This window comes from Ovis aries, chromosome 2 (assembly GCF_016772045.2).
Source record: "Ovis aries strain OAR_USU_Benz2616 breed Rambouillet chromosome 2, ARS-UI_Ramb_v3.0, whole genome shotgun sequence".
Lineage (NCBI taxonomy): Eukaryota > Metazoa > Chordata > Mammalia > Artiodactyla > Bovidae > Ovis > Ovis aries.
In genome coordinates, this window is record NC_056055.1 from 157,092,537 (window position 1) to 157,104,866 (window position 12,330).

General features: G+C 38.7%; 1 protein-coding gene across 16 annotated transcripts in view; it reads right to left on the reverse strand.

Moving 5' to 3' along the window:
- The window catches only part of FMNL2 (formin like 2), a 328,394-nt gene that overhangs the window by 123,962 nt on the left and 192,102 nt on the right, over nucleotides 1-12,330 (reverse strand). The window lies entirely within an intron of this gene.

The following is a 12,330-nucleotide window of genomic DNA, read 5'->3' on the forward strand; positions in this document are numbered from 1 at the left end:
CTGGAAGTTAATAACAGAAAAGGTATCAACATCAAGTGCTGATACTTTCAAATCATAGTACATGGGACATTGTTAATAGGATGCATTCTGAGGATACAAAAGTACAAAAAAAAATAGCCTTCACTTAGTAATTTTAGTAATATTTTAGTTAGTAATGATATTGATTGTTATTTTGAAATTATTAATATTATAGGAAGACAAATTATTAATGTTAGGAATCAAATACTTCAATAAAAAATGATAATTATAAAATAAAAAATAAATTTATTTATAAAAATTAATTTGGAAAATACCAGTATGAACTTACAATGTTTAGACATACATTTTCAAGGTCTAGACACTTAAACTGAGAAGCAAATTCACCCAGGAGCTGTGACAACTTAGTAATATGACAACTTCTAATACCACAGCCCCAGGCAAAAGAATAGGGCTCCTTGGAGAAATGTCTTATTCTAGTTCTAGTGCAAGGAGAGTACAAGTTATTCCTAAGAAATGACTTTTGCACCATAGAGCCAGCTTAAAGAATTAATAGGGTCATGTCAAAAGGACAGAGGAGCCAGAATGAAGGCGTTCTCAAATGTTAAAGTGCTGTTAAGGTAGGCCTTAAAAAAAAAAAAAAAAAAGCCCTCATGACTGAAATACACTGACTATGGAAATCCATGGCTTCACAATGCTATTCACAAAAGGAAGCCAAAGAGAACTCATTTGTCACCTTTTGAGGTATCAAACTAAGGCCTTACTGTGAGAAATGACAATTGAAGGGAAGAATTACAGGGATGATTATATTCCAGGGTAAACAAATACCAGATGAATCGTTAGGTGCTAGCTTAATGTTGAAGGGAAATAAAATTTTAAAAACTCAGAGATTTTTTCTTGCAAGTATTTTTTTAAAAAATTTTTTTCTTAAATTTATTTATTTCTAATTGAAGGATAATTGCTTTACATACAGTGTTGGTTTCTGCCATACAGCAACATGAATTAGCCACAGGTATACATATATCTCCTCCCTTTTGAACCTCCCCTCCCACCCCTCCAGGTTGTTACAGAGCCCTCTTGCAACTCTTAATGAAATTGATTCAGCCAAAAATTGGTAATTGATTTTAAAACTCATGAGGTACAAGGCTGACAGGTAACAAGATGGACATGTGATGTCACAATAACAGCCCACAGATTCCTTTCTGTATGAGGGAAAAGCAGACAACAGAGAAATCAGGTTGTCATCTGCTCCTTTGACCTTTATTATTTAATGGTGAGATAGACATTATTTGTCTCATATTCCAGTCAAAAGATGTTCAGCACCAATCTACCATATCTTTACAACTAACTTCTAGTTAACAGGAAATTCAGGAGCTCAGACACCTCATCAACCAGGTAAATGCAGGAAACAAAACTTCTACAAAATGGCTTACCTGGTCACTTTACTATATGAGCATCATGAATAAAACTCTGTTCTAGAATGAAAGAAGCAAAGAACATAACCACTAGATGCAATGTGTGCCCAATTCTGGACTAGATTTTCATTTGAACAAAACTAGGTGGGAAGAATGTTAAGAAAACTGAAACATGAACTGGGCAGTAGATGCTATTAAGAAATTTCTTACTCATTTTAATTGTGATGACTTTATTTGGATACAAGAGAAAATTCTCATTTTTATAAGATGTACAGTGAATTTTTAAGGTAAACTAGAAAACAAAATATCAAACAAAAAATCCAACTAACACATAGTAAAATGAGGATTACATAAAAGGGCAAGACCAAACAACCAAAACAGTAAAAGAAAAATATTAAGGGTTTGAAAGACTTTAAAATGAATGAAACAGATCCCAAAACCTAGAATGATTTTGAAATAAACAGTATTTCAACACGTCACAGGATTAGGGAAATATAACAGAAATTCAAACAATTTAACACCAAATAACATTGAATACAGTAATAATGTCAGCAAGCCAGAGGAATCAAGGGGGAGAGGCAGAGGAGATGGCTGTCTGCTGAGGAGACAGCTGAAAGCCTCAATGAAGTGAGTGGTACTAAACACAGAATCAAAGCCTGGAACTTGGGGATGGAGGCTGAAGGCAGATTAAACCTAGAGTCTTGGAGCAAGAAGAAAGGGAACAGAGCAAGGGGAAGACTGTGGCTGCATCACTCTCTCTTCCCTCAGCTTCTATCCCACTGAGTATGCTACCTACTGTTGTTTAGTCACTAAGCCATGTCAGACTCTTTCCGACCCCATGGACTGCAGCACACCAGACTTCCTTGTCTTTCTTTGTCTCCAAGAGTTTGCTCAAACTCATGTCCATTGAGTCAGTGATGCCATCCAACCATCTCATCCTCTGTCAGCCATATGCTGTTCCAATGACTAACCTGGAGCTGCCACTAAAGCAGGCTACAACCCATCCTTCCCACTCTTTCTCATCACTCCTCATTTAACTCCCCTGGGGCTCCAAGGACAAACCCTCATGATCTGGAATCTGATGGTCCGTAAGAAATCATTTACTTATCAGTAATATTTGCTTACCTAGCACAGAAGAGCTCTAACTGGCTCACAGAAACATAAATAGTTAAAAAAAAAAAAAAAGATATATGTATGCTCTTCAATATTTTAGGAAATTTGACTCCAGTGGCAAAGTGGCTTAATAGTTATCCAGTAACTTCCTTGGCTTTCAAAAGAAATAGTATTAGAAATTAAGTGAAGGGTTTAAAAAGAATTATATTCTTAATGATTAAATACATTCAAATGGTAAGGATCAGTAGTGTTAAAAAAGACGAGAGCATAGTAAAGTTGCAGGATATAAAATTAATAGATAGAAATCCCTTGCATTCCTATACACTAACAATGAGAAAACAGAAAGAGAAATTAAGGAAACAATCCCATTGCAATGAATAGAATAAAATAATTAGAAATAAATTTACAAAAAAAAAAAACAGAAGACATAAAACACTGATAAAAGCTATAAACACTGATAAAAAACACTATAAAACACTGATAAAACACTGATAAAAGAAATCAAAGATGACACAAATAGATGGAGAAATATACCATGGTCATGGATCAGAAGAACAATATAGTGAAAATGAGTATACTACCCAAAGCAATCTATAGATTCAATGCAATCCCTATCAAGCTACAACTGGTATTTTTCACAGAACTAGAACAAATAATTTCACAATTTGTATGGAAACACAAAAAAACCTTGAATAGCCAAAGCAATCTTGAGAAAAAAGAATGGAACTGGAGGAATCGACCTGCCTGACTTCAGACTATACTACAAAGCTACAGTCATCAGTATGGTACTGGCACAAAGACAGAAATATAGATCAATGGAACAAAATAGAAAGCCCAGAGATGAATCCATGCACCTATGGACACCTTATCTTTGACAAAGGAGGCAAAAATATACAATGGAGAAAAGACAATCCCTTTAACAAATGGTGCTGGGAAAACTGGTCAATCACCTGTAAAAGAATGAAACTAGAACACTTTCTAACACCATACACAAAAATAAGCTCAAAATGGATTAAAGATCTAAATGGCAAGACCAGATACTATAAAACGCCTAGAGGAAAACATAAGCAGAACACTCTCTGACATAAATCACAGCTAGATCCTCTATGACCCACCTCCCAGAGTAATGGAAATAAAAGCAAAACTAAACAAATGGGACTTAATTAAATTTAAAAGCTTTTGCACAATGAAGGAAACTATAAGCAAGGTGAGAAAAGACAGCCTTCCAAATGGGAGAAAATAATAGCAAAGGAAACAACTGCCAAAGAATTAATCTCCAAAATATATAAGCAGCTCATGCAGCTCAATACCAGAAAAATAAATGACCCAATCGAAAAATGGGCCAAAGAACAAAACAGACATTTTTCCAAAGAAGATATACAGATGGCTAACAAACACATGAAAAGATGCTCAATATCACTCTATCAGAGAAATGCAAATCAAAACCACAATGAGGTACCATCTCACACTGGTCAGAATGGCTGTCATCAAAAAGTCTACAAACAGTAAATGCTGGAGAGGGTGCAGAGAAAAGGGAACCCTCTTACACTCTTGGTGGGAATGCAAACTAGTACAGCCACTATGGAAAACAATATGGAGATTCCTTCCTTAAAAAACTGGAGACAAAACTGCCATATGACTCAGCAATCCCATTGCTAGGCACACACATCAAGAAAACCAGAATTGAGAGAGACATGTGTACCCCAATGTTCACTGCAGCACTGTTTACAATAGCTAGGACATGGAAGCAACCTATACGTCCATCAGCAGACAAATGGATAAGAAAGTTGTGGTACATACACACAGCAGAATTCAGCTATTAAAAAGAACTCATTTGAGTCAGTTCTAATGAGGTGTATGAAACTGGAGCCTATTATACAGAGTGAAGTAAGTCAGAAAGAAAACACCAACACAGTACATTAACGCATATATATGGAATTTAGAAAGATGGTAACGACGATCCTATGTGCAAGACAGCAAAAGAGACACAGATGTAAAGAACAGACTTTTGGACTCCGCGGGAGAAAGCGAGGGTGGGATGATTTGAGAGAATAGCACTGAAACATGTACGTTACCATAGGTGAGACAGATGACCAATCCAACTTCCATGCATGAAACAGAGCACTCAAAACCGGTGTACTGGGACGACCCAGAGGGATGGGATGGGGAGGGAGATGGGAGGAAGGTTTGGGACGGGGTAACACATGTACACCCATGACTGATTCATGTTAATTCATGGCAAAAACCACCACAATATTGTAAAGTAATTAGCCTCCAATTAAAATAAATTTTAAAAAAAGCTACCTAACACATAAATATGGAATCTAGAGAGAGGGCACTGATGAACCTAGATGCAATGCAGCAATAGATATGCAGATGTGGTGAGCAGATCGTGGACACAGTTGGGGAGGGATGAATTGGGAGAGTAGCACTGAAATATGTACACTACCACATGTAGAACAGAGAGCCAATGGGAATTTGCTGTATGATGCAAGGAGCTCAAATCTGATGCTCTGTGACAACTTGGGGGTGGGGTGGGATGTGAGGTGGGAGGGAGGTTCAAGAAGGAGGGGACATATGTATACTTATGGCTGATTCACACTGATGTATGAAAGTGTTATACATCACACTGATGTATAACAACATTATAAAGCAACTATCCTCCAATTAAAAATAAATTTATTTTTTAAAAAAGAGAATTACTCTCATCGTACTGGCATATCTGAGTACACTCGAGTACCTTTGTGCAGTAGAGTATCTTAGCACACTGGAGTACCTTAAAGCCATTGGCCTGGCTCAGCACCTGCTGAGTGGCAGGAAGGACACATGCAAGCCTAGAGAGAGGCAATCTGATCTCCCTGAAGTGCTAAACAAAGAAAGCTGAGTCTAAGTGGGTATAATTTCCTGCTACTTCTTCTCTCTCCCCTTTTTTGTGTTTGTTTTTAATCCCCTTCTCCCATATCATTCTATACAAGCAAAGTAAGGAAAGACCCCTGTCTCTTGCTAGGTTATAATGCCAAGCAAGAGCCAGCCATTAGGGGGCAAGGTAGAGCTGTGCCAAATCAACTCCCCCTTCCTCGCCCCTCACAAAAAACAAAATTGTGTGGTCCCCAGCAAAGTCACAGGAAAGCTTTCTAACCCAGCTCAGGTGTGGTACTGCTAACATTTTGGGGACAGGATTATATACATTCACAGAATCTATACCCATCAGTATTAGTCATCTGCAAGGTCCTGAATTTTTGACTGACCACTTTCACTTAACCCAGCAGAGGAAACTTATAAACCAAGTCCACCACCACCACTAAGTTCTATAGATCATGCGCCTTCTACACCAAAATCGCCTGAGAAGCCACAGAATGAAGCCTTGGTGATAGCCCCTTACCTACCACAATGTTTGTTTTAATGGATTGTTTCCAGGTCCCTAATAACTAAAAAGGCTCATGACTGGAGCTTGTCACTGGTATTCTTGTCTAAGTAGCCAGAGTGGTCTTGGCACTGGCCATGTCATTTATATTTTTGAGCCTCCATTTCATCAACTATAAAATAAGTTAGGTGAACAGAAAGGAAAGGCAAACGGACTTCTGCTTTACTTCATATGATCCAGTACAGTTAAATTTTCTTTTCTTTGACAAGCATTTGTTAACTTTTCTAGTAGAAAAAATTTAAAGAGTGGCTTGAAATAAATGACTTCTAACAACCCTTCCAGATATAATAACCTTAAAGTCTTAAGTTCATCCAGACCTCTAAGGTCTGTATGTGTAGCCTCCATCCTTCACACATGGGAAATAGTCAAGACCCCAAAGCCAACCAGTACAGCATAGGATCTGAGTTTAGGGAGCACAGGGTCTGTGTTTAGGGAGCACAAGGTCTGTGTTTATGGAGCAGAGGGTCTGTGATTAGGGAGCACAGGAGTATGAGCAAGGGCTTTCCCTCCCTGCCCAGGTAAAAAGACCAATGAGGAAGATCTCTCACTGCTACACAGCTTGTAGTTTTGTGTGCAGTTGCCACAAGAACTCAGCATGTCCAGCTTTTTCCTCTCACATTGTCATCTCAGGCTATAATAAAACTAGCTCATTGCCCACACTGAGTCCTCATATTGATGGCCTCATGGAACTCTTGACTGCTGACTACAGCAGAGAAATAAGTTCTCTGGCATTCACCTAACACCATGCAAAACCCAAAAGAAAAGCTTCTCTTTTCTCAGCTTCTATCTTCCCATTCAGACCAGAATTATATGGTTTTCCCATTTCTAACCTCTGAGACCTAGGTGATGTTGGTTAAGTTCCAGTCATCTTTACATTTATGCAGTAATTCTAGGAAAGGACTAACAGATACTGCTGAAATACTGCTATTGTTGAAAACTCTTTGAGATTTACTCTCTTAAGAATTTTTACTTTGCTCCTGAAATCAGCCAGAGAACTGGATTTTCAGTTGACCATAGGAGGCAGAGATAGAGCTTCATCACCGATATGCCCATATAAACTCCACCTTATCTACATCAGGCACCTTGCCCTCTTTACTAAAGTTTCCAGAATTGAGCAGTGAAGTTGAGTTTCACTTATCACAAGCAAATTACATCAACAGGTAGAGGAAGGCGAAAAGGATAAAGAAAAAGCAAATCTACACTTCCAGGCTGCCGTTTCTACCTTCTTCTTCCTGCCTTCTCTTCTTTCTTGTCCACTGCCCCCCAAACATTATTTAGCTATTCTCTCTTTCATTCAACACACTTTCCGTAGGCACTAAGCGAGGTGGCGGAGATGCACCAATAAACATGGCCCATTCCCTTGAATGGGTGGAAGCTGTGTTTAGTCGCTCAGTCATGTCTGACTCTCTGTGACCCCATAGACCGTATGTAGCCTGCCAAGTTTCTCTGTCCATTGGGATTCTCCAGGCAGGAATACTGGAGTTGGTTGCCATGCCCTCCTCCAGAGGATCTTCCCAACCCAGGGACTGAACTTGGGTCTCTAGCATTGCAGGAAGATTCTTTACCATCTGAGCCACCAGGGAAGCCCAAGAACACTGGAGTGGGTAGCCTATCCCTTCTCAGGGGATCTTCCTGAACCAGGAATAGAACTGGGGTGTTCTACCTTGCAGGCTGATTCTTTACCAGCTGAGCTACCAGGGAAGCCTCTTGGTGGAGGAGAACTATCCAAAGACTTACAGAATAAGTGATAGCCTATTGCAACACCCTGAAAGCATGAAAAATTGATAATCCCAACAAATGGTGAATTGTATTCAACAGAATTCGAAGCTGAATCACAGTAAGACATTTATTCTGACCCTCTGTATACACTTCCTTAAAGAAAAACAGTAGATCTGCACAATGCCCACAGCAGATAGAAAAGTTAAAAGTTATTATCCGTGAAAACATAATTTTTATTCACTAATAATTGGACATGTTTTATGTTCCTCTTGTTCAAAAAGAAGATTTACCAAACTTTACAGCTTGATACATTTTTTTAAAGTGAGGAAATCAGTGTGGAGAAAAAATAGGGGCAGGAAAAATTTGATGAAGCCGAGATAAGCCTGGCAAACAGAACACAGCCCACCAAGATACTGTATGCTGCGTGAGGGCAGACACAGACCTAGCTCTGCGCATTCTGGCAGCCAAGGGTAAAAAAGGAGAAACATGTATGACTCACAGTATCCACATAAAATTTTTCATAGGACTAAAGCTTGAAGTAACCTCTGCCTAGGTCCTGCAACACTCATGTTCACATACTTCCTTTCAGAATTAAATTTCTTTAATATCAAATTTCACTTTTCACACCTTGCCTGTAACATGTATTTTAAAATAACAGATAATGTATCTTCATTATTTGCTTTAAAAGAAATAAAACTATCATTTGTATTCAGTATGCTATTGTGCACAAAGCCTCTGTGTCCAGAGAATGGCTTGTGCATCAGGCAGCAATGACAAAACACCATGGTCATTGTTTTAAGACTTCACAAAAAAGAAGTTCACCTTGATATTTTCTTGGGCTGAAAATCTATAGCTGTGGCTTTTCCTGACTGCATCATCTGCCATGTGTTTAAATCGTATATTTGTAGAACATGATGACTGATTCAACACAGTAAATTTTCCTGAATTTTTTGAAGACAAATTGACACTAAAAATAATCATAGGTCCAATACTTAATATCTGGGCTGCTCAGCAGCAGCAAAAGCAGCCATACCATTTATGAAGCACTTACTATATGTCCAGGGTTAGTCTATGTACTTTATATACATACCTCCAATCTTCAAAATAGTTTAAGAATGTTAGTATTAACTACATTTTACAGATGAGGGGAAAAAATGAAGATCATTAAAGTAGCAAATATTTTTGTTTTTAAATGTTGTATTATACATGTTCAAAAATTCACAAAAGTTGAGATTATACTATAATCTAACATATTCCACCAAGATTCAACTAAAGATTTTCCCACATTTCCTTTATCTACCATTTTTTTGATGTTTTTTATAGAAAACTCTTAGTCATATAATTTCACCCCTACATTAGTACACCATTTTTTAAAAATAAAGGCAGATCCTTATTTATTCCAATGCCAAAACTAAGTCCAACAAAGTCAATGATAATCTAGTAATTACTCTGGAGTCACAAGTCAAATATCCCAAATTTTCTCCAAGTCTTTTCATAGTTGGTTTGTTCAGATTAGGATCCAAAGAAAATCCACTCATTTAGTTATTTCTCTTGAGTATTCCACACCTCTTTTTTCCCTATCTCTGGTTGCTGTAAAAGCAAATGTCTCTTTTGAGGCGTGATTCACATATCATAAAATTCACACTTTTAAAGTGAATAATCTTAATATATTCACAAGACCATGCAATCATCACACTATGAAATTCCCAACACTATGTAATTTGCAGTAAGTTTTGTCACACTAAAAAGGAACCAGCACACATTAGCAGTTACTGCCCATCCCCCACTCCCAGGCTATGGCAACCGTTAATCTACTTTCTGTCTCAATAACTTTTTCTATTCTGGACATTCCATATAAATGAAATCACAAAAGCAAATGTATTTTAAGTGTCTATCAGATTAGGTACCATTGACAGATATATATAGGTACCATAAATACATATGACATAATTCCTGTCGATAACAGATAGTCAACAAATACCAACGCATTGTATTTGCCACATAAATACTACATTATGAATGCTCTAAACTCATGGTTTTTATCGTTCACCTCACAAATATACATAGGAGAAACAAAACTCGTGTATGTGACATACTAATGGGTTACCTATATGTGACAGAAAGGCCAGTTTTCTGCTGGCCACAATTCCCACAATAACTAAGTTAACCAAAAATGGTAGTTCACCATAACGGTGGCTCAGTGCCTGTCTTCCAACTCCAGGCTTCCTCTCGCTCTCAGAAAAGCATACCAGAATGCAAGTTGGAGAAACAGAGATAACATGTATTCTTACATTTATTTTTACTATATCATTCACACACTTTAGCATATTATAAGGAAGGAAGTAAAGAGCTAGCGGTTAAGGGAACAGCCCCCAGAATGAGCATATTCTCCAGGGTCAGACTTGTACACCCCTTTACCACATAACAGCCATGTGACCTTTGGCAATGATTTAATCTCTAAGTCTCAGTTTCCCTGCATGTCAAATGGAGATACTAATAAGCATGACTGCTTTCAAGACTTAACACAAAACTCTTATGAAGAAAATCTGCTTACTAAATGTTGGTTAGTGGCAATAATACTTATGATCATTTTACTATTTTTAACAAATCACATATGCCACTTCACAACTGACAGAGCCACTTCCGTTTGCAGCTGTCAGCATGTGTGAGACTGACCACCAGAGAGGAACGGATAAAGTAGCTCAATCATCCACACCCTGGCGTGTTAACATTGAAGGGAAATAATAACCTGAACTTGGAGAATTTGAAACTCAGAAACATTAAGATAACTGACTTGTTACTCCCCTGTCTCAAGATCCCCAGCAGACCTCACCACCAACTCTATGAAGCTACTTACGGGCTGAGAGGAGCACAGCTGTTAGAAGTCCGTCACCAACAGGCTTTCCTTTCCGGTATGCTGGAGACAGAAAACACCACCCAAGACAACCTTCCTTTGCCTGTGCCTGGGTTCCCTGTCATACCCAAGATTTCTAACCCCCTGCCTTGGATCTCTCTCATCTGCACGGTTACCTTTCCTTTACACTAATTATCACTATACTATTTGTTCACTATCATAAAATCATGTTTCCTGGCAATAATAGACTTAGGTAATGTTTATTGAAAGTTAAGTCTTAAGGAAGAAGATTGTATCAGTAAAATTTTATTCTTTTGCCTCATGATCCTAGGCAATACGCTTTCTCTTCAGCCTCTATCTACTCATAGGGCTCAATATGGCATGGAGAAGAGAGGATGGCGTCCTCATCCTCTTTCAGCTCAGGAGCTAAAGTGAAACAACACACAATGGGCGCTTCGGAAGCTCCATGAGAACTGCAGGCATCTATTCCTTAGGGAACGTGGACCCTCTACTTTTGAGGAACAGAAAATGCCTCTGCTGCCCACAATCTGTCCCATAGCAGAGACCCAGGGGAGCTGAGTTAGGAATTACAACACTCCCAGGAATTTCCAGGGTGGCGGGGGTTGCAGAGAGGGGCACAACCCCCCTGAAGACATTCATGGCACAAAGTCAAAGAGCTAATACATAATATACACAGTCTAACTTTAGAGGGTGAGCCTTCTAGACTTGAAATAACTAGCTGGTACCTAGCCCAGGAGTGAAGTGCCCCCCAAATTACTACCAATTACAGCAGAACATTATGTAACACTTACAAAGAATGAGGTAAGGACATGTATACCGATGAAAATATCAAGATACAGAAGAGCATTTGTGGGCATTCACATATTGTTTCCAAAAAACAAAAACAAACTAGACAGAGATACTTCAGTCTTACCAGTAGACCTCTAAAATGTAGAATTTGGAGGGCAGAGAGAAAGAAAATGGAGAATTTCCCTTTTTATTTTATACCCCTCTGAAGAACATAAATTTGTTATAAGTTAACGATAAAAATGGTGATTGCAGCCATGAAATTAAAAGACGCTTACTCCTTGGAAGAAAAGTTATGACCAACCTAGACAGCATATTCAAAAGCAGAGACAATTACTTTGCTGACTAAGGTCCGTCTAGTCAAGGCTATGGTTTTTCCAGTAGTTATGTATGGATGTGAGAGGTGGACTGTGAAGAAGGCTGAGCGCCGAAGAATTGATGCTTCTGAACTGTGGTGTTGGAGAAGACTCTTGAGAGTCCCTTGGACTGCAAGGAGATCCAACCAGTCCATTCTGAAGGAGATCAGCCCTGGGATTTCTTTGGAGGGAATGATGCTGAAGCTGAAGCTCCAGTACTTTGGCCACCTCATGCGAAGAGTTGACTCATTGGAAAAGACTCTGACGCTGGAAGGGATTGGGGGCAGGAGGAGAAGGGGACGACAGAGGATGAGATGGCTGGATGGCATCACTGACTCGATGGGCGCGAGTCTGAGTGAACTCCGGGAGTTGGTGATGGACAGGGAGGCCTGGCGTGCTGCAATTCATGGGGTCACAAAGAGTCGGACACAACTGAGCGACTAAACTGAACTGAATGATAAAAAACACCTGCTGGAGATTTGCCAGAATATGAAATAATTTTTTTATCATCCTAAGTAACGTCTCTTTATAAACAATTCACCTTCTGGCATCAATATGTATCAACACACATGAACAGAAAAGCCATCTAAATTAGAGAACCTGCATTATTCAAGAAGCATAAACTGCTATATAAGATAAATAGAAAAACAGATCAGCTAAATTTGA